This window comes from Triturus cristatus, chromosome 2_2 (assembly GCF_964204655.1).
Source record: "Triturus cristatus chromosome 2_2, aTriCri1.1, whole genome shotgun sequence".
Taxonomy (NCBI): domain Eukaryota; kingdom Metazoa; phylum Chordata; class Amphibia; order Caudata; family Salamandridae; genus Triturus; species Triturus cristatus.
The window spans coordinates 566,105,359-566,127,105 of NC_140582.1; positions in this window are offsets into that span (position 1 = coordinate 566,105,359).

Sequence of the window (21,747 nt, forward strand, 5' to 3'; positions counted from 1 at the left end):
CTTCCTTTGATAGGGACCCATTTAAGAGATTTGAGAGCCGGGGATATATGATCGAAGCGTTTGCAGTCCGTGATGAGCCTGGCAGCAAGGTTGAGCACAGCTTTGATTGGAGCTAGGTGTACCTTGGGGATTCCATTGAGGATGGCATTACCATAATCAATACGTGACAGAACAAGCGACTGAACTACGAGTTTGAAATCATCGGTGGGTATGAATGGTTTGATTTTCCTGTTGTGACGGAGAGTGAAGAGGGCTCCTTTGGCAGAGTTTTTGATGTGAACATTAAGGGTTAGGGTGTTGTCGATAGTGATGCCAAGAGATTTGACAGAGTTGGACAGGGTGAGTGAGCAATTGAGTGCATTGAGGTCAGGGATCCATGATTGAATGGGTAGAGGGTTATTTTTTGGGGAGAAGAGAATGATTTCGGTTTTGTTAGGGTTCAGTTTGAGATGATTGGAATGGAACCAGGTTTGGATCTTGGTAAGGGTGTTGTTCAGGTGTAAGATGTCAGCATGAGTTTTAATCTTGTAATATATGTGGGTGTCATCGGCGTAGAGGTGGTAATTTATGCCTGCTTGGTTAAGAATGAGGGTGAGGGGTTTCATAAAGAGGTTTAAGAGGGAGGGAGAGAGAATAGATCCTTGAGGGACTCCAAGGGAGACAGGAGTGGGGGTAGAGAGACAGTTTTGAATTTTGATTTGCTGAGTACGGTGTTGTAGATAAGAGATGAACCATTTGTAGGCGGTGCCATTAAGGCCGAAATGGGTCCTAAGCACATTAAGTAGGGCTGAATGGTTGACTGTATCGAATGCTGCTGAGAGATCAAGAAGCATAAGAAGGCAGGTCTCGCCATTGTCAAGTGATTGATGGATGTCATCTATGACATTGAGCATTGCCGTTTCAGTGCTGCAGCCTTTTCTGAAGCCAGATTGAAAGGGGTCGAGAAGGTTGACGTTTTCTATGTGTTTGTCTAGTTGTAGTAGGACACATTTTTCAAGTACCTTTGAGAGAAGGGGGAGGTTAGTGATGGGGCGGAGATTATTTAGGTCATTGGGGTCAGCATTGGGGTTTTTGATTTTGGGCGAGATTTGACCAAGCTGAAGGGAGGAGGGGACACAGCCGGTGGAGAGAGAGGTGTTGATGATTTTGGTCCAGAATGGGATGATGATGTACTTAAGGGCAGGGACAAGGTTGGAGGGTATTAGGTATTTTGTGTGGGAGGACGTTTTTAGATTGCCAATTATATTGAGGACTTCAAGCTCAGTGACGGGGAGAAAGTTGTGCAAGGAGGCATTGTTCTTAGGTTGATATTTAGGGGAGTTGGTTACTGGGGATGTGGAAGGTGAGAGGCCTGTGGAGTGGTGGGGTGGTATGGAAATGGGTGGGTGAGGAGGCTCGCTGGGGAGTGATAGGATAGAGGGCAGAGGAGAGAGTGTGTCATCTGGAATGGGGGATGTGGAGTAGGCATTAGAGGTGAGGACAAGATTGGATTGGAAGTTGGAGGATAGTTGTGTGGGATGGAAGGATTGGTCAATTTTGGCAATTTTTTCTGAGAAGAAGTGGGCAATTTCTTCACATCTGTCTGATGAGGCTGTCATATTAGGAGGTGCGGGGGAAGTTTGGTTTCGGATGATTTTGAAGAGTTCCCTGGGTCTGTTTTTGGCACGGTCAAGTTGAGTGCGGTAGAAGGATGCCTTTTCTTTGAGGATGTGTTTTTTGTAAGTGGATCTAGCATGTCTGAGAAGTGCAAGATGGGAGGGTGAGGGATGGTGTCTCCAGGTTCTTTCCGACGGTCTGAGTGCCCGTCTCTCATTATTTATCTCTGTATTAAACCAAGAGTTTGAGGGGGTGTTTCTTTGGTTTTTGAGTTTAGGCGGGGCTAGTTGGTCAAGAATATCTGTAACAGTATTGTTAAATAGTTCAGTGAGCTCATTCGCATTTTGGGAGGGGGGAATGAGAAGAAGTTGAGCATGGAGTTTCGATTGTAGAACACCTGGGGGATGCCTTTTAGGTTTCTGGTCAATTTCTTAGGTCTGGTAGTTTTAGGGGCGGGGAGTTTTGCTGAGGTAGCAATGGTGAACAGTATAAGGTGATGGTCGGACCAGTCAGTGGGGATGATATTGGTAACGGAGGTCAGATCATCGTTGGACAGAATGACGTCAAGTATGGATCCTTTAGTGTGAGTCGGAGATTGGCAGAGTTGTTTGAGTTCGTTGATTTCAAGAAGTGTCGTGAGAAGGGAGATGGTGGGGTCATTGGTATCATTCCAATGGGGGTTGAGATCCCCAAGAAAGAAATTTTTTGAGTTGGATAATGCTGAGTGCGCCAGTAGATCAGATAAGTCCTCAATGAAGGGCTGTGGTGGTCCCGGGGGGCGATAGATGTTGTGTAGACGAATTGGGAGGGAGTTTTGAGTTAACAGTTCTGCTTCCAGGTATTCGCATGAGGAGTAGCCTGAGTTAGTGATAAGGGAAATCTGAAGTTCCCTCCCCCAACTCTGTTAGGTCTGTCTTTTCTAAGAATAGAGTATCCCGGGGGGGGGGAGAGAAGGTCAAGTATTCTTGTGGAGTGGACATTTAGCCTTGTTTCAGTGAGGAATGCAATATCAATGGATTCACTCAGGATGGTTTCTGAGATTTCCGTGGCGTGTAGGACCGCGGAGCGACAGTTAACTAGCATGCATTTCAGTGGTGTGGGGTTGGGTATGGAGGGTGGGCAAGAGTGGATCAGCGAAAGTTGGGGTGGTGGTCTGGGGAAGCAGGGGAGGAGGGGGTTCTATTTGTTCCTATGATAACAGGGATGGGGGCATATGGGAGTGAAGGGTTGGTGGTTGGCAGATTAGGAAGGTAGGAGTTACAAAGGTCGGCGAGGTCGGACGGGGAGAGATGGTTCGAGGTGCGGAGAGGTCTATGCTTACGGCATCGGAGAGGGAGTGATCTCCAAAGGTTGTGTTTGTTATTGGGGATGTTTGAGGAGGGAGGATGGTGGTTTTATGGTGAGGGAGGGATCTGGTGCTGTGTACGAAGAAGTCTTTTCTGTGTCGGGCAAATTCAGTAGTTAAATTAGATACGTCACATTCAATGTTGTGTAGGATCTGGGCAATTGAGGAGAGGGGATGTATTGAGAGTCCGTGGTCTGAATTATTTGCAGAGGGTGGACTAATGTGTGAGGGGGAGATGTGTTAGATGGTGTGGGGTGAGAGGTAACGGGGCTGGGAGGAGTGAGGGGTTCGAAAGTTAAAGTAGGTAGGACGAGTACAGTGTTGTGTAGGCTCGGGGTATTCCGGGTACAGGGAAGGAATGACGGGGCGTAGGAGGTGGGAGGAGAATGGTCTGGGGATAGGGAGTGGTCATGATTAGTTGAGGATGGAGGCCTACCATGTGAGGGGGGAGATAGGGTAGTAGGTATGGGGTGATGGCTGGCGGAGCTGTTAAGTGAGGGTGGAGGGGTTAGGTTATACAAGGGGCAGAAATCTTCAGGTGATGTGGTCAGAGATGATAAAAGGGCATGAAGCGAGTGAGAAACAAATATATTGGTGTGATGGGGATGTGTAATTATTGAGGGTTGGGGTGAGGGGGTGTGAGGAAGATGGGTGTTTATTGGTGGTTGAGGTGCGGGGTTGGGGGGTTGGGTAGGTAGAGCCTGAGGGGGCGGGTAGAGAGGAAGGGGAGGAGCAGAGAGTGTATGGGATTGGTAGGAGTAGGGGGGTGAGGAGTTGTGATAGGTGGTTGCGGGGAAAAGACGGTGGGGTAAGTGAGTGGTTGGGTCAGGGGGAGGAAGGTTTGGGGGACAGGGGGAGGGCAGGTCATGGGAGGGGAATGATAAGTAGGTGACAGGAGTTTGGGGCTACCGTTATTCAAGGAGGGGTCAGAGGAGTAAGGGTTAAGGGGATTAGGGGGAAAGCGGGAGATAAGTGGGGGATGAGAAGTATGTAATTGGGGATGGGGGTAGGCGTTATCAATAGGAGGGTCCAGGGAGGGAGATGGTGAGGACAATTTTTGGAGGTTGAGAGTGGATGTAGAGTGGGGGGAGGGGGGAGGAAGAGGTTTGAGGGTCTCTGTTCGTTTGGGGAGGAGGAGTGTTAGGTGCTGAGTGGTTAAGGAGGAGAGACATAGTGCCAAAATGGTATTCAAAGATAGAGAGGTGGGATGGCAAGGCTTGTATGAGGATGTTACCTGTTTTGAAGATGGTGATATTAATATCACCATGAAAGGCTGGGGAGTGAGCGGTGGATATTTTAAATCCATATGGTATATTGGTTGATTTAGAGATAGGGAGGTGTTGGAGGAAGATGCTCTTCCATTTGGAAGGGTGTTTGGAGTAGAAGATGTTGTTGGTAATAATGGGGGAGGTGAGGCTGAGGTAGTTATCAACAATGAGTGTTTCAGAGTTGCGGATGAGGAGTTTATGTTTGAAAATTTTTCCTTGCCTGTTTGGAGAGATTAGGTGGGTAGAGAATGGTCCAGGAGTTGGGGCCGTGTTTAGAGAGGGTATGGTCCTGAGGGTGATGGTCACTGCTGTGAAGGGGCATGTTGGGTGGACGTGAGACAGAGTAAAGAGAAGGAAGTTAAAGGAGGTGGGGGTAGGGGAGGAGAGGAGAGGGGGGTGCTGGGAGAGTGTGGGGTCGAAAAATCGGGGGCAAGATAAGGAGGAAGTGTTAAGCAAGAGAGGAATAAAATCAGGAGCATATTCAATAGAAAAACAAATTACATCACTGATGTTCAGTAGGGTAGAAAAGGTAAAACAAGCACGGTAGATATGATGAATCAAGCAAGGGGACAAATAAGCTAGGAAATACAGTCAGGCGCAGATAAGATATTAAAAGCAGATTCCAGTGCTAATATGAATCACATTAAATAGGTAAACAAACACGATTAAATAGGGGAGTAGGATAAACAAGGGAGGAATTAAAAATCAAGAGCAGATTAGGTAGCAAAACAGATTACATCGTAAAATTGGAGCAAATTAGATAGGTAAACAAACACAAACCTCAAAAAGTAAAAGATAAAATCCAAAAACAATAGTCTGTGGGGGAGCAATTATATTATAATATTATATCATATTTTAGCAATATGAAGCAAGTAGCTTGGATTGATAGGCTCGATTTCCAGGGTTTACTCAGGATATACGCCGATGGCGATCCCAAACCTCCAGGGCCCAACCATTCAATAAACATAGAAAAACAAGATGAGGAGGAAAACAATGGCTGATGTCCAGTCTGCCCCTCTGCTCACCTTTTGTGGATCACACAGGGCGTCAACCTGAAATCGCCTGACTGGCGCCATTTTGAAGATAGGCGACATCAACCAGAAGGGACAGAAAAATCATTGTCCACTTCATCATCTTTGTGCTGGGTGAGTCTTTCATGCTCAAAGGTGAGTTTAACTTGTTTTGTATCATGATGTCGCAATCAGACTTACAGAGGCCCTGCAGACACAGCTGGGTGCACCAGGCGCAACCAGGTTTTAATCCGAATCCGAACTCAATCCTGTGTAGGTATAGCACTCAACGTTCACTCCGAAACACAGTAGGGTCACCAGACAGCAAGCAAGGGCCCAAGGGTGCACATCGCTAGGGCTGGCTTGATCTGGTGTGACCTACGGTGCGCCAGTGCTCGTGGTCATGGTGGTGTTTTCTTTTGCCAGGAGGGCTCTCACTCATCTGTCAGGAGGGAGCACTAGGGTTAGCACCCTTCCATTTCTGGTGCTCTGCAGCAGTTTCAAGAACTTCTTGGAGTTTCTTATTGCTCAAATGGCTGTAATTTCTGATGATAAGAAGTTTCCCTCGTCTTCATTGCATGATTTTTGCTCGTGAGAAAGTGTCACTCATAATTTCAGTGAAATTATGGAAATGTCACAAATGGCAATCTGAAACCTTGGCAGCTATGTGCTGGTGTTAAGTATAGTATCAACAATTCGTGCACTTACTGACTTTGCTGATGTGTTCCTGTTCTATAGCCAAAGGCTTCTCAGCCGTGAGCCAGAATCAGGGAGTTAGAGGACGTTATGCCTGCATACAGTGGCACAGGCAGCCTAAGTCTTTTGGGGACGACAGGGACATGCAAGGTGGGATCGCGTTGCGCATTCAAGGCCTTCTAGATTTTATATGTCCTTCTGGTGATTAACAAGAATGCAAGTTTTCTCCCAGGTCTTGGTTAGTGTCACTACGCGGCGTCTGCGTGTCATCCAGGTTTAGTTTTCGACCGTAGCCGATCAATACCATATGCAGAGTTGAAAATTTACGATGATGTCTGATGTGGTCACGTCGCTCCAGTATAAGCGGTGTGTTGTACACCGTTAGCCCCACTATACTGTTTATAAGCGTTTTGCTTTAGTCGGATGCACTCTCGGTTCACTATGGCGACCCCCAGTCACCTCCGCCGTCTCTTTCCTTGCGGTATATCTTTACATAATGTATCGGGGCTGCAGTTGTTTCTCCTCAAGGGGATTCCCGGGGGCGATCCCGCTCACGGTCTCGTCCAGACCGCGGCCGCCATCTTCAGGGTTATCACAACATCATTTCAGAGAAGCGTTGTGCTGAACGCAGGAGGGAGACTGTGCCTGCTGTGTCCCATATCGCTTGGCATTTTCGAGTCACACAGGCGTACCGATGAATCCTCAGCACTGTCGCACCACTGATCCCTGTAATTGATCTTGGCCACCGGCACTGGTCGTGATACTAAACTGTTTGCCTGCTCCATAGTCATCCAGGCACTAGGCCCACGCCAACACTCTCTGCCACTCTCCCCTCGCTCCCAGCCACAGCTCGCAGGGCGCAGCCCAGGCACCCACCGGAGCCAACTCCACAGTCCCCGGCGAAGCCTACCCCGCCCGCACTCACCGCGGCCGGACGCCGAGCCCATGGGATCCTCAGCTCCAGGCAGCGCGGTTGGGTGCCGCGGGCCCCCGCATCTCAGAGCCATTATCTCCGGATAGATCTCCAGCATCCGATGGGGCAGTAGGAAAGATTTAGCCATGGCATTAGGAGACTTGATGTTTTTTCTTCTTGCTTTACCACTTCGCCAAAATATGCTGGTTGTGAACTCTATATTTAATAACACAGCAAGTTCTGCAACACAGTGTCATGTCTTTGGTGAGAGAAGTCCCTGAGTCTCACCATCAGAATCACTCACACCCTAGTTGTTGGAGCAAGATGGAAACTATAGAACCAGAATGCATACTTGTTGTTAATCTCAGACTCCTCTTGTGACAAATTGTGTGCAAGTGGGCAATCACTTTCTCTACATATTTCTCTGGTTCGTTTTCTTTTACAGAAATAGGAAGAACTTAAATCAAACTAAAACTGGGAGTAAGTATGCGATCACAAAACAGGACCATAACCAACAAGGATTTAATTTTATATATGGATAAAAGATCACCCAAGTTTCATTGTCCATGCATTAAAATGTGGTGTAGTGAAAAGGCTATGAACCTTGAAACAAGGAATCTTAAAGTTGGTGTTGGTATTCCAGCTTCCAAAATGTGTTTGATGATGTTAAAATCATATTCTTCCAATGCATTTGTAACCTTAAGTACAATTATCTGAGGCCTGGCTCAACTCAAGGTTCTCTTGGATCCTTGAGCCCAACACGAGCAGAGCCTTCGTTTGGCTTCTGTCTGCCACCCATACTTTAATCTCATGTGCCAAGAATTAAAACAAGAGAGGGGAAGAGATGCACATCTAGTGGCTGTATTGTCAAATGTAAAGCCAGAAAACCTGTATTCAATCCTGGTTACCTTCCTGACCAGTTTGTGTCATCCTAGGCTATTGTATTATTTCACTTTGCCTCATTTTTCTTCAGTATCATATATGAGACTACCTTGAAATACATGAGTGTAGGAAGTGTAGTGTAACAAACCTTCCAATGTAGTTGGTTTAATAGGCTATAATGTTGTTCCATGTCTGACAACAGCCTAGGCCATAAAGGTTAATGTGAGAACTGATGTGCCAGTTGGTTCACTAAAGGCATTCATGTCAGGGTAAGGAGAACCATGAATGTGACTAAATGCATGGTTGAAAGCTGTCACTTTTAAAAAACGCTTCTCAATGCAGTGGTATAATATGAGGTACTAGGGTGAACACTTCCACACGATAAAGAAGTACACCTTTTTTTTTGTTTGCAAGAGACCATATAGTATTGTTAAATGCTTGTTTCAAGACTTCTTTCAACATGAAAGTGTTCTAAAGATAGTCTGTGCAGGATACTTGCTGTGCTTCTTTCCCTTTATTTCAGTTTTATGTAAATAAATGCTTCCGCGTTTAACATCTTTCTGAATGTTAGTACTCAATCGAGTAAACAGCAGCCGAGTCCTTGAGTTCACCAGGGAAATATTCATTAAAATGAACGATATACCCTTTATCCCCAACCCTGACTAGGCTAAATCATGTATACTGTCCCCAAATATACAGTGGGATTCATGGATTTATAGATTGATGTTAGACCTGACACCTTGGCGTGGGTCTACCTTCCACTTTTTGTCGTTGTGCCTCATGTTTTTGCTGGTGTTAGCTGCTCAGATCCCTGTGCCACTGCCAACCAGTGCCACAGTGCAAGTGCTCCCTGTTGTAAATTGCTGTATTGATTGGATTCCATGATTGGCTTATTTATTTGGTTTACTGTCAGACCCTACTACAGTGCACCAGGAGTGCCCAGGGCTTGTAATTCCAAATGCTGCTGGTGGGCTTGCAGCACTGGTTGTGCAACCCACAGAAGCAGCCTTGTAAAATATGTCTAAGGTCTGCCATTGCAGAGCCTGCGTGCAGTCTGGTACTGTCATGCTGACTGGGCAAGTGCACCCACTTGCCAGTCCCTAAACCTTCCCTTAACTTCATGTTAGTCACCCCTATGGTAGGCCCAAGGGCAGGGTGCATTGTAAGCATAAGGTAGGACAAGCCCTGATGTGTGTGGCATGTCCTAATAGTGAATTACAGCCATTTTCGTTTTTCACTATTGCAAGGCTACCTGTTCTCCATAGGCCAGAATGGGCTGCTGGAATTATTACACACTATAATCCCAGCAGACTCAGAGAACATGGTAGAAATTTGAGTTTAGTATGCCTGAACTCAGAATAAGAAAATACATCTTTTAGTAAGGTTTATTTTAATATTCTGTGTTTGCAAATACCGCTTTTAGAAAGTTGGTCTTTGCTTGCCTAACCATTTCAGCCTGCCTCTGCTAGGATGTGTATCTGCTGTCTGGTTTCTGTGAGTGACAGGGCTGGGGAATTCCAGGAGACAGGCTGGGCAGCTAGGAGGTGAATAGAGAGATTACATCCAGATGGGTGGGAGGAGTACACCTGGACTCTGAATAGAGCTGTGCCTTTCCACCACAATGCTGGCTCCACCCCCTGGGGAGCGTCTGATGTCTCTGCCCTGCACACTGAAAAGAAAAGCCAGAATCCTGTAAACAAAGTTCTCCAGAACTGGGCTGAACTGGGCAAAGGCCCCCTGGCCTGAGAGGACAAAAGAATTGCAGTATAAGTATTGGGACCCTGAGCCCAAGAAATTACATCCTGCTTTGACAAGAAGAAACCTCTGCCCGACAAGAAGGAACTGGGAAAGCTGTAAGGAGGAATACTGTCCCTGACCTGGGGGATTGGCCTGCAGTAGTTGCCTTGCTGCTGAAGGAGAGGAGAAAGACTACAAAGACTTTATTTTCCAGCTCGTGCTTAAAGATCTCCAAGGGCTTGTGAGTGAGCTTGCCCCTGAACGAAGTCCCAGGAACAGTGGACTTCACCCGCCTTGAGAGGAGCTGCTGAAAAACGCCGTTCTCCCCGTAGCGCTGAAGCAGAGAGAAGTGTGTGCCTCATCAAGGTCGACGCGTACACTGGGAAACCCGTGCCAAGCTGTCCGCCCCGAACAACGCGACTTTGCGGCCCCAACGAGCCGTAGCTCGCAACGTAAAGGAAGGACTCGTCCGGCCCGAACAACGCAACTTTGTGGCCCCCACGAGCTGTAGCTCGCAACGTGAGGGAAGTACTTCGCACCGCACCTTGCTTTCCCCCCTCTGAACCGCACTACTCAACGCACATCCTGCCACTGATGTGGGGAGGCTGCGGTGCGTAGAGCGCCTGGGTACGTCTCGCTCCACTGCAGTGTACAGTCCGCTTCCCACCGCGCTCAGAGGATTACCCGAGCATCAACTCTCAAGGTACGGCTCGTACGCCGCAACAAACAGCAAACGCACCGCACAAAGCACCGTCCCCTCAAGCAACGCGACTCTGGGCCTCCACGAGCCGCAACTCGCACCGTGAGAGAAGGACATCGCCGCGTGCAACGCTTTTGTTTTCACTGCATCGTCCGTGACGAACTCTTCCATCTAAGGTACTGTGTACGACTCGCACTCCGGGTTTGAGCGCATCGGACAGAAGCGTCCGCTGCGCATGTCAGTTTCTTTGGGTTTATTTCATCACCGTAAGGGCCGAACCGAGGAATACGAATCGCACAGACTTTTTTAAAGATACGCTTTACACAATAATTCTTTTATTGCTCATAGTATTGTGGATACGTCTGTCGTTATATGGTCTTGTGCTAAGCCTGATATAAAATATACTTATTTTTTATAATCCTAGTGTGGAGTCCATTTGTGGTGGGTCACCTGATTACTGTATGAGTTCACAAATGCTTAACCCATAACGCTTCTGAAATAAGTCTTGTCTGCTCGCGCCAAGCTACCTTGAGGGTGAGCAGGGGTTATTTTAAGAGGGTAATCCCCTTATCCTGACTAGAGGAGAGGGTCCCTGCTTGTCACAAGTGCCTACCTGTGCCAACCAGAGACCCACAATTCTAACAATTGACATCCCCTAATTGTACCTATATGTGCTAGTATCATCTGTATAGCTATATATCATGAATTATATGCGGTATAACATCAAATAATTACTCAGAGCCACTCAAATCCGTTCATATTCAGTTTATTGACAGCAAAATAAATAAACAAAGTGCAGATGGTGCAATGTTCTAAGTGATGAAACTATTTACACATTGCCTGGTTTATCATTAGTTAAAAACAATGGTACACTTTATGATTCCAGAATTATCCAAATGTGACACTGATTAAAATACAACCAAAGACAGGCGCCAATGTATCAACCCAAACATTACTGTAAGGGTCATATTAGTACAAACCATCTTTCTTTTGCTCTTATAGCATAATTTTAGGAATTGTCTATAAAGAATCAGACTTCATCAACCCCTCATGAAGCTTGATTTGTGATGCGTACTTATATTGCCACCAAATCAGAGATTTATTGATTGAGAGCACTATATTCTACTGCTTCGAAGAATCCATCACTCAGATGTAAACTCAGTGGCATAGAGAACACCTCCCTTTTGTCAACATTAGAGGGGGGTGCTAAATTCAGCTCCGCTGGCAGAGTTTGCAGAGTTTTGCACACTCCGCGTTATGCTTGTAACTCTGAGTACCGGCAAAACTCCCCCAACCACCATGTGATGGAGTTTTCTCTTGCGAGTGGCTTGCCAACTTCAGGTTGGAGAATGCGAGCAAGAATTGATGCCATCTTGCACAAATTTTGGGCACTAGAACGGCCCCCGGCAAGATTTTCTGAACATGGGCAGCCATGGGCAGTCGCGTCTGTTCGATGTGAGAATGTTGCTGCTCGAGTAGAAAATCTGTGTGGTGTAATTCATACTGTTTTTACAGCGCGGAACAAGCTCCTAGAGCTAAAATTCAGTGCGAGCAGTGTGACGTGCTGATTTTCACCCACTCACAGAACTCCACTGAATATTGCGGAGTTTTCAATTAACATCACGGAATCCGCAAATTCCACCCACCTCTTTCAACATATATTGATACTAATATAGAGGCTCAGAACCATTGCACCCCTTCATATTTCTTGCTCTGTATCACATTAAGTAGTGTCATTATATATCAGTTATCAAAAGCAATCACACTTTAATAGATGGGCAGGGTGCTCTTGTGTGATATCTCTTCAGCTGGAGGGTTTGCTACAAAGTATCAACAAGTGATTCAGCATCCAAAATCCATTGAACCGACACATCACCCCCACGGAGTGGCACGTCCATGCACAGGTCCTTGCACCTCTCATCAATGGCAGCCTCAACAATGGTGCTTGACTCCACATCACAGCCTGGCAGCTCCTCAGAACCGATGCATTTCCCTGACTGTTCGCTGCGTCCCTGCCAGCCCGGACAATGGGATCCTTAATAATAGTGCAACAAGACCGTGTACGGCAACCACGCCGCATCCCGCATCCCAGAATGGATGCATCGCTTCAGTAGTGCAACGCCGCTATCCTGATCTGAAAGGAGTAGCATTGCCTTGTTTGATATGTTTAGAATGCTAGTCATAAAGCATACTTACTGGTGTAGCTGGATCTTTTACTGCTATTTTAAAAACGCCCCTTTTAGAAAGAGGGCATTTTTCTGTGCTTATAACTCTATATGATTTGCAGCCTGACTCCAATCCACATTTGGGCCTGGTTGACAGCCACACGTTATGCATACTTTCCATACAGCTACAACACAGGAAAGGCTGGGTGTAACAAGAGGCATCTGTATCCATCTACATACTGATAGTCCTTCTGGGTTGGGAGAGATGGAGGTAGGGTGCACTTATATTTGTATAGACTGTATCCTGCCCTCACACAACAGGCTGATTTACCCCCTACTGTACGGCTGGAGCCAGGGGCTGGGATTGAAAGGGAGCATTGCGCACTTGCAAAGTTTCTTTTGATGTGCCCCCTAGTTCAAAGACATTTTGAGTATAAGAACAGGGAGTCTGACCCCACGTCTTTCGAACGCTTTTGGAACTGAGACTGAACCTGTGTCAGAGGGATTGCTGAGCTGCACAAAGGACTCATCTAGACTGTTCTTCTGTTGTTGCCCTGCTGCATTATACTTGATGGGTGGCTAAAGGACTCACTGGATTGCTTTTTGGCTTGTTGCCTTGCTGCCAGCTGCTCCCTGACTTGAAGTGCACTCAGCCCTGCTGGGTTGCCCACAGGAATTGCCATCAAGCTACCTGCTTTTTGAGCTAGCCTGCCTGCCCTTTTCATAAAGCTTAAGTGCCTCCCAAGGGGCCCAGCACATGGGGAGTGCTGTTTCCTACTCCTCCCTTTTGTTCTCTGCTCTACTAGCAGAGTGAGCACTTTAACTGTTACTTCCTTTTCTCTTTGAAACCTCAGGGCACAGATTCCACAGAAACCAAGACGATTGCCTGTTCCCCCATTGTGTGCGGGGAGCTTTGAGCTTTATAGCAAATGTTGAGCTCTTGGAAGAGTATACTGAGGACAAACACGATTGTGTGACCCAAGGACTCCACAGATTCAGAAGGCACTGCTGCACCTGCTGGCTCAGCCCTAGCATTTTCTTCAAGAGGCTCTGCTTTTATCAATTAGAATTGCCTTCACCCCGCTGTACATCCCAGCGCTGCAGCACCAAAGAAAGTCCAGCTCTAGGATCCAGAGGCGTTGCCCAGTAACCCTGGGAAACACGAGGGGGTACCCCTATGGAGATTTAAATCCTGACTTCAGCCTCCCTAACGTCCTCCCGGCTGGGGCAGCACCCTTCGTGCTTTCCCGAAGAGGTACTGTGAGGAGGCATCACCGTCCCGCATTCCTTCGTGGGTGGCCCGGCCCCCTTTTGTTTACAAAGATGTAGGCTGTGCTCACTTAGCAACTGCACCGCACCCTCGCGGGTCACTGCCTTTGTTGAATCCCACACGCAGAGGCCCCAGCAAATTTGCCCCACTGACAACTAAGTATTGTGCCCTCCTTTACTTTTAAGGATGCAATTTGGGGAACATCTACTGGAGTGTCACAATATGGGGTGAGACCTCGACGGAGGCCCCCTGTCTCCGTGGTACGGAAAGTTACGGCAATTACCATTACTCGGGGTAGGCACGCAGGTGCTCCAGCGGCCTACTTTATATGCCTACCTGAAATCATTGCACTAGGGCTCCCAAGCCTTACCGTAACCCCCACTAATAGGGGCATAGCGGTTTATGTACCCACAGGGGCTTATGGTTGCGGACGTTACTGGTGATATTATGTGATTTCCACCTTACTGGTAATATTTAGTGGTTCTTGTGCTTCCTTCATAACCTGATGTGTATCCTATCACCTAAGTAATCCTGACGATTACTAGTGTACTTATGGTGATACGTGGTGATTTTTGGGTTTTGTTTATAAAACCTAAACTGCTTCATTTCAGGCCCTGCTTTCTAGTATATGTCGTTTTTCTTCTTGCATTGTCAGGAAACAAATACTGACTCAGGATTTATATGCTATGCACAGTATTTATGATTTATGTCGTTTGGTCTATGATTTATCTACAATATATTATAGCTGCCTGTGTGGTGTCTCTTTTGTAGTGCATTTATTGTGTTACTGGTTTGTGTTGTGCAAATGCTTTACACATTGCCTCCGGGGATAAGCCTGACAGCTTGGTGGCAAGCTACCAGGGGGTGAACACAGGTTATCTTTGGTATGTTACTTACTTCCCTGATTAGAGTGGTGGATTCTGCCTTGCTTAGGTGCCTACCGTAGCCAACCAGAAACTCAATTTCTAACAACCTGAGACTCTAAACTGATTGTTTTCTATCAATGTCTTCTAACGATACTGTGCTTAACAATTGCATTAATTTGGGAAACCATTAAATGAAGATGATTTATTTATTTCACATTTTTACAACGAGCATTCCAATTGGACGGGTGTGAGCATGTTCTAAATCAGAACATGGGGTGCATAGCCACACCTTGTAATTAACATTTAAGTCCTATGTCAAAAATCAACAGATAAAGATTCAACAGTACTTTCTGCAGAAAGTGAAATCTATGAGACACCAAGATACCATCAATGACTCTAAACCAATGGGTGGAGTTATGAAGAATGAACCCATGCATAGGAGAGACATGGTTGCCCATTGAGAAGAGGAAGGGGGCATTCCAAGGGGATGGAAATTAGAAACAATAGCTAATGAAGGGGAGGGGTACATATCTAGAGGTAAAAACGTAAGGGTTCAGGAAAAGTGGGCTAGATCACAACGTAATTAAAAAGGAGGATTTGGGGATTTTTTCCGCATGAACTTTCATACTTCCCCACCTGCCCTCTTCAAGAATATATTTTTTAATTAGCAGCTCACATCTCAAATGAATGTTACACACTTCATATACTTAGAGCTTTTCAGCCACTACAGATGATAAATGCAGAGTAGCGTTCTATCCATAACTCGATCAAGGCCTGAGATACTAGATGCCTGATCAAATGCCTCTTCAATAGCCTACCTTCGTGGGAATAACAAATACCCCTTCCCCAGTGGTTAAGTACCTTCACACCTTGGAGTTTCGGCCAGTAAGGACCTGTGCCTTAATAGAGAGATCTAACAGGTGGTTATGCCATAGAAAATCAGTCTGCTAATTTTAAAACAGACCACAGTTCCTGATCTATTACTTCCAGATTGCCATATTAGGTTGTGATCTCAGATCAATCACTGTATGTTCCTTCATGAAGGATTACCTAGATACGAGATCACTAGAGTCAGATGTTGCAAAATTGTGCATTGTTTGTCATGTGTAACCAGAAACCAGAAAGTCACATTTCCTGGTCATGGCATAGCTGCCGTGCCTACCAGTCATGGTGACAGTCATATGTAGAGTGCTTATTATTACTAAGACGACCAAATGGTACATGGGTTTAATGTTTCTCTGGGACAGACTGCAACATTATCAGCCTATTTGCTGCCAGAGTTCATCCGTGCCACCCCTCCTCTGTATGTCAAGATACATCAAGATGTGAGGGCAAGTTTGCAGGTGACTCTTGGGTCTGCCACTAGAACAAACTCCTTGAACAGCTGCAATTGGCAGATAATATAAACTGATTTCACAATGCACAAAACACTTAACTTGTTTAAGGAGTGTTATCTTTAGTTTTGCCCATTTGTTTTTCACATTGCCTTTGTCACCTCTAGTTTCCTTAGAGCTGCCTGTTGTCTACAGCACAAATCAAAATAAATGTGTGACTTCTAGTGAACACCAAAGTCAACGATTTCCCTTTCGTCGTATATTAATAACTCAATGGTAATAGTGAAATAGCAGTGGAACTGATAGAATCAGGACATGGTGTAACCAGTGACGGCTGGCACGGATTGGGGGGTGGGGCGGAGGGGCAAGGGGCAAGGGGTAAGGGGATCGAAAACAATAAGAAAAAAAACTTACCTTACCGCCGGTCTCTCTTCCATCTCGCCTCCTCATCCCTTTGCACCACTGGAACAGGAAGCACATCCAGAGTCCCCTAAGCCAATCAGAACGCTGCTGATTGGTCTGAGCACTGTGGTTTAGTGCTCAGCCAGGGAATGGGAGCCTGGGCATGCTCTCCACCCAGGCTGTAATGCAGTGTGGGTGGAGAACATGTAAAGTGCGCATGAATGTTTGGCCGACCTGAGAAACATTCTTGCACACTTACAAAGTGTGCTCACCATTCCCCCTGCTCCTGTCGTCAGAGCAGCCCCGCCCTGCAAAGCTGCAGCAGCAGAGAAAATAAAATGATAATAATCTTGAGTTATTATCATTTTATTTTTCCTTTATTTCACTGCTACAAAGCAGTGTGGTGACGCTCCTCTCCCTTAGAGGAGGAGGTGCCATTGGGTGTAACCGAAGACAGACATTTTTTAAATGGGCACTGCACCGATTGTACTTGTCGGGGATTCATTGTGGACTGGCGGCCATCATTCCCCGCCCTCGCTGTTGCAAATTCTTCCTCCATTCTCCCATCATGTATACCGGCTTGCAACCTCCATGAGCTCCGACACTAAGCATGGCACCATCTATGTGGGAACATTGATCAATAATATATTTTAAAAAGTAATCGCCTTCATAAGATGGCTCAAAACATAGCATGAATCCAATGCCAGCAATCACAAATAATAGCTGCACCATTATTGTATGCGTCTTTCTTCTGGCACTGCTATCTCCATGCGGATTCTTTCATCTCTATAGCATATTATGTTTTCTGGGTTCAACCACCTATATCTTTTCCATGAACGAGAGAGGGCAGTACTCGGAATGCCCACAGTGTGCATTTATCTGGCAGTTTTGCAGTCTACAAAAATATACAGGCAGTTCAGCAGATCCGTCACTGACCTGTGGGAAATTGTTTTCCACACGTTTGTACCGGCTTCGAGTCTGTAGCTGTAAGCTGTCCCAATGGACCTGTGTTCATTTCTCCATGCCTATTTTTACCGTCATTCCTCTGTAGAGATACTGATTACTCACTTCTCTTTTATGATGTATTCTGTACACTAAGTATACTCTCACTGTGCCCAATTTATTCTTCCTAGCACACAATAAAAAACTTCAAACTCCATGAATGGCATCTCCCTTTAGAGCCTGTAACAACATTATGTTGAAATATCGCAGTTTAGTAGCTTCATAGTTGAGTACTTATAGCACTTAACTGATCTTTCTCTACACAGCTTTCATTTGGCAAGCACTTTAGTGCCTGCTGTCATTTCCAAGAGATGTGCAGCAATAGGAGAAAGGGAACATTTTCTTTCTGGAAATATATATGCAATAATGCTTTCTGTTAAACAAAATGCAATGTATATATTATATTGGGGTCTAGTTGTTTAAACTTCTTCAAAACAAATCACTGATAAAGTCAACAATTTTTAACACGCATGCATACACACACACACTGCCTGATTTCTAGGCAAGTGGTAATGTAAAATACTCAGATTTTTAAAAAAACCAAGAGCAGAATTTCCTTTATGATACTATTCCGTTTTGGCGACAACTGCACTGGCGTCATGTATTCTTCATTTAGCTCTTAAAAAATCAAAAGACTCTGCTTTGCCACTCAAATGTAAAGATGGCCCACAAAGCGAACAGCGCAGTGTGCACAGCGCACACACACACACACGCATCAGCATGATGTAGCAATGGACCCTCTGCTATGGCAGAGCCGCGTCGCCCCACTGCTCTGTGAGTAGTTCAAAAATGAAAAATAAAATGATAATAACGCAATGTTATAATCATTTTATTTTTCCGTACTGGTTTAGGTGCGGGTCAAGACTGAGATGGCTGGATCAGGAGAGGAGTGCTGGGCACTCGTTAAGTGTGCATGACTGTTTGGCCGGCCATCTTGGGCCGGCCATACAGTGCTGCTCATTCAGCATGTTCTCCACCTAGCAAGCTATTGTTCAGCCGGGGTGGAGAGCATGCAGATGTCCCAATTCCCTGTATGTGTGCCAAACTGCAACGCTCAGACCAATCACGACGCTGTCTTCATGCTGGAAGACAGCAGCGTTGTGATTGGCTAACGGAGCCTGTAGGCTTCCTGCATCTAGGACTCAGAGTCGATGACCAAGGAGGACTGAGAGGGGGTGGCTGGACTTTAGGTAAGTGCTTTTTTTAATCTCCTCCCCAACCACCCAACCCACCACCCCTGTTAAGTAGCAGCCACCACTGACAATGTGACAGCTGCAATTATTATATAAAGAATCCTTGGGGACACATACTTTGATACATTTCATTGTTAAAGACAACTCTGATACAATTGAGGTGAAGCCTTAAGAAAAATGTTTAGTCACTTCCAGCTGGAGGCTAGAATGTTGGATTGGCTGACCTAAATGGACTGGTAATGCCATCTTGTCCTTGAGCAAACACGAGGAGATGATGGAGGCAGAGCTGAAACTTTTCAGACACTCTCCCTCATTCACAGATCTGGGTTGTATCCATCCTCATTCTTTAACTCATTTCGCCACCCCAGTTCAGACCCAGCTTTATGCAAATCATTCTTGACCCTGTGCCTCATGGTAACAGTCCAGCCTGAACTGCCAAGCCAGGTCTTTCCTGGACCAGAAACTAGTATCCTAGGGCTGGTTTTGGGGTAATACCCCTCATCAGCCAGGCTAGCTTGACTCCAGTGGCAAAGTGAGCAAGGGACCCACGTCTGGGCATACCTTGCCAACTTAGGGTGAACAAAGCAAACACAAGGAGATGATGGAAAGAGCACTGAAACTTTTCAGACACTCACCCCAAGTCACAGATGTGAGTGGCGAGTGAGCTAAAGAACGATGATAGATTCAACCCAGATCTGTGACTCGGGGTGAGAGTCAGAAAAGTTTCAGCGCTCCGTCCATCTCCTTGTGTTTGTCTTGTCCTTGAGCACATTATGTTGCCTGAAGAGGAAGTGAGTGCCTGAGTCAATATCTGAAAGACACATCTGCGGCTTAAAATATGTGACTTCTATCAACATCAAGCACGGTTTATACCAAATAAGCATTTATTGCTTGACAATAGTACTTCTTTCTTCAAAGATGAGCATTGTTTAAAGTTTGACTGCCAACATAAAAATTTAGTCAAACTGATTACATGAATTGTGGTACTGTAAAATTCGGAACCGTGTAGGTGGCATGGTCCCACCATGCCAATTTTGGTATCAGCGAACCGCAAATGAATAACGCGGTATGTATGAGTGTTTTCGTCATGTTTCACTGATGAATTCACAGTGCATATGATACCACATATTGAACCCTTTGGGTTCCATTTTAGAACAGTAGCCATTTTGTGGTTGCCCTCACATAGGCTGCGCACTAAGGCCCTGCCTAGGCCTAAAAGGACACGTACACCTTCTTTGACTTCTCTCTGACCTGTGCAAACTGACTCCACTGCCCGAGGTCAATCCTGTCTGGCCGGTTCCTTTTCTCGCGTCCTAATGTGATTAGCATCAGGGCTCGACCCATCATAAAGTCCTTGTGCGCACACGATCTCTGACTAAGCTATTTCACACCTGACTCTGTTTTCTACTTTATGGCTTGTTTTACGAGCAGGAGGTGCCCATTTTATTGGGGTCCGCTGTTATCTGATGAGGGTTCTGAGCCTTGCTGGGTACAATGACTGTATGCTTAACAAACTGAAATGTGGGATTGTCATTATGACTCTGCTGTTTCTTTGAAACTAAAATATGTGAATGACCACTTGTAAAACAGGGGCGGTGTTGCCCCCAAAGCGTAATTTTGTGTATATAAGTCAAGACTGGTTTTTGGTTCGGGAGCAGTCTCCTGAGAACATACATCGTGGTCTACTTCTCGGATATCTGTGATTGGTCTGCAGCCAATAAACACAATCTTTGATTTCACCTAGAAGACTCTGTGTTTCTGTGGGTCTGAAACAGGAAGAATCCGAAGTCTTAGGGTGTGTCCCCCTGCACCGCTGAGTTCTAAAAACCCGGTACTTCAGTTGGCGCCCAACTCGGGGTGATTTCAGTGGTACCGGTCCAAGCCAGAGGTTCGTGAGGAGCTTCGTGTGGAAATTCTGGAGGAAGGCCGCCACTTCATCGACCCCTGCATGTCGACATGGTCCGAAAGTCTTTTCTGCGAGGTTCTCCGCGTCCCGACGGCTACGAAGGACTGCTGCCCTGATTAATCGCCCTGTTTTGGACCTTTGACGATTTGGTAGAGCTAAACAATTGAGAGAGTCTTCTGGTGAAGTCATCGATACCTCAGTTAAGTATAAGTGGAGCGTCTCCCAGTTTGTTTGGTATCCTTCGGGATTTTGGTATCCTTCGGGATCGCTTTGATTTGGGTCTTGCAAGTGCCAAAGCCAGAGGACTCGTGTATTCACGAGACTATCGTATTGGATAATCCTTTGAAGTTTGAAACTAGACTAGTGAGCGAAGATGCCTGGTTCTAGTATATTTGGAAATTTGTTTTGTTTTGGTTGTAAAAGGGATTCCCGATTAGAGGATTCGTGTCCGGTTCCTCCAATTGGAACTCCAACTTATGAGCTTTATGTGAAACATGGCGTGGGCCCCATTACGTATAATGAAGTATGGATCCGATACACCAGGAAGGATGGTGTTTTAAAATGGCCCCAAAATGGTAGTTTCGACACAGAGATCCTAGATAATTTAGAAGTTAAATTGTTCAAGAAGAAAGCCCGGCCGGCGATGTTTGATTCTTTCCACCTATGGCGAAAGGAAGCCATACAAAAAGAAATTAAATTAGCAAAGAAGAATAAAAGAGAGAGAGAGGTATGTCGATAATGCAAGCAGCTTTGCAGTTTAAGGATAATGAAGAGGACCAAATGAATGAGCAGTTGCACAGGCAACGCAAATTAGTCATTGATAAATGTTACCCAGTTTTGCCACCCCTTCAACAAGATGAGTCAAGAGACAAAGAGAAAGACCCCCTAATGTCGCATTTGCTAAGTTCGCCACCCCCGTATGCACAAAATGCTACAGCACCTCCGCAACCCGTAAATGTACAGCCTCCAGCTAATGCACCGCAAGCTTTCCCGCAGCCGCCAGCTCCTCCTCAGCCGGCTCCTGTCCCGGTAACACAGCCTTCCCAAGGGACACCGATTTTGCTACCTACCACTTCTGCGCTCCCTGCGACTTTATCTAGCACATCAGCTGCCTCCCTTGGTGCCCTACTTGTTACTACTCCTGTATCTGTATCTACACCCGTTTTTCTTCCCTCTGTTTTTCCCCCGGTTCTAGCCTCAACTTCTCCTTCTGCACGACAACGAATAGCTAGTGCAGTCACTAGTCTTATATCACCCCTCTTTGGGTCATCTAGTACGACCCCTGGTCCACAACGAAAGCAGTTACGTAGTCAAATACCTGGTTCTAGGGAGAAAGAAGAACTGGACCGCATGGCACGTAGATGGATTGTTTATCCTTCTAGATATGATGTAGAGTCTGTTGTGCATGTTTTTCATCAGTGGCAAGCACCACAACAGAGATACGTTTTTGAGAAAATGTGTG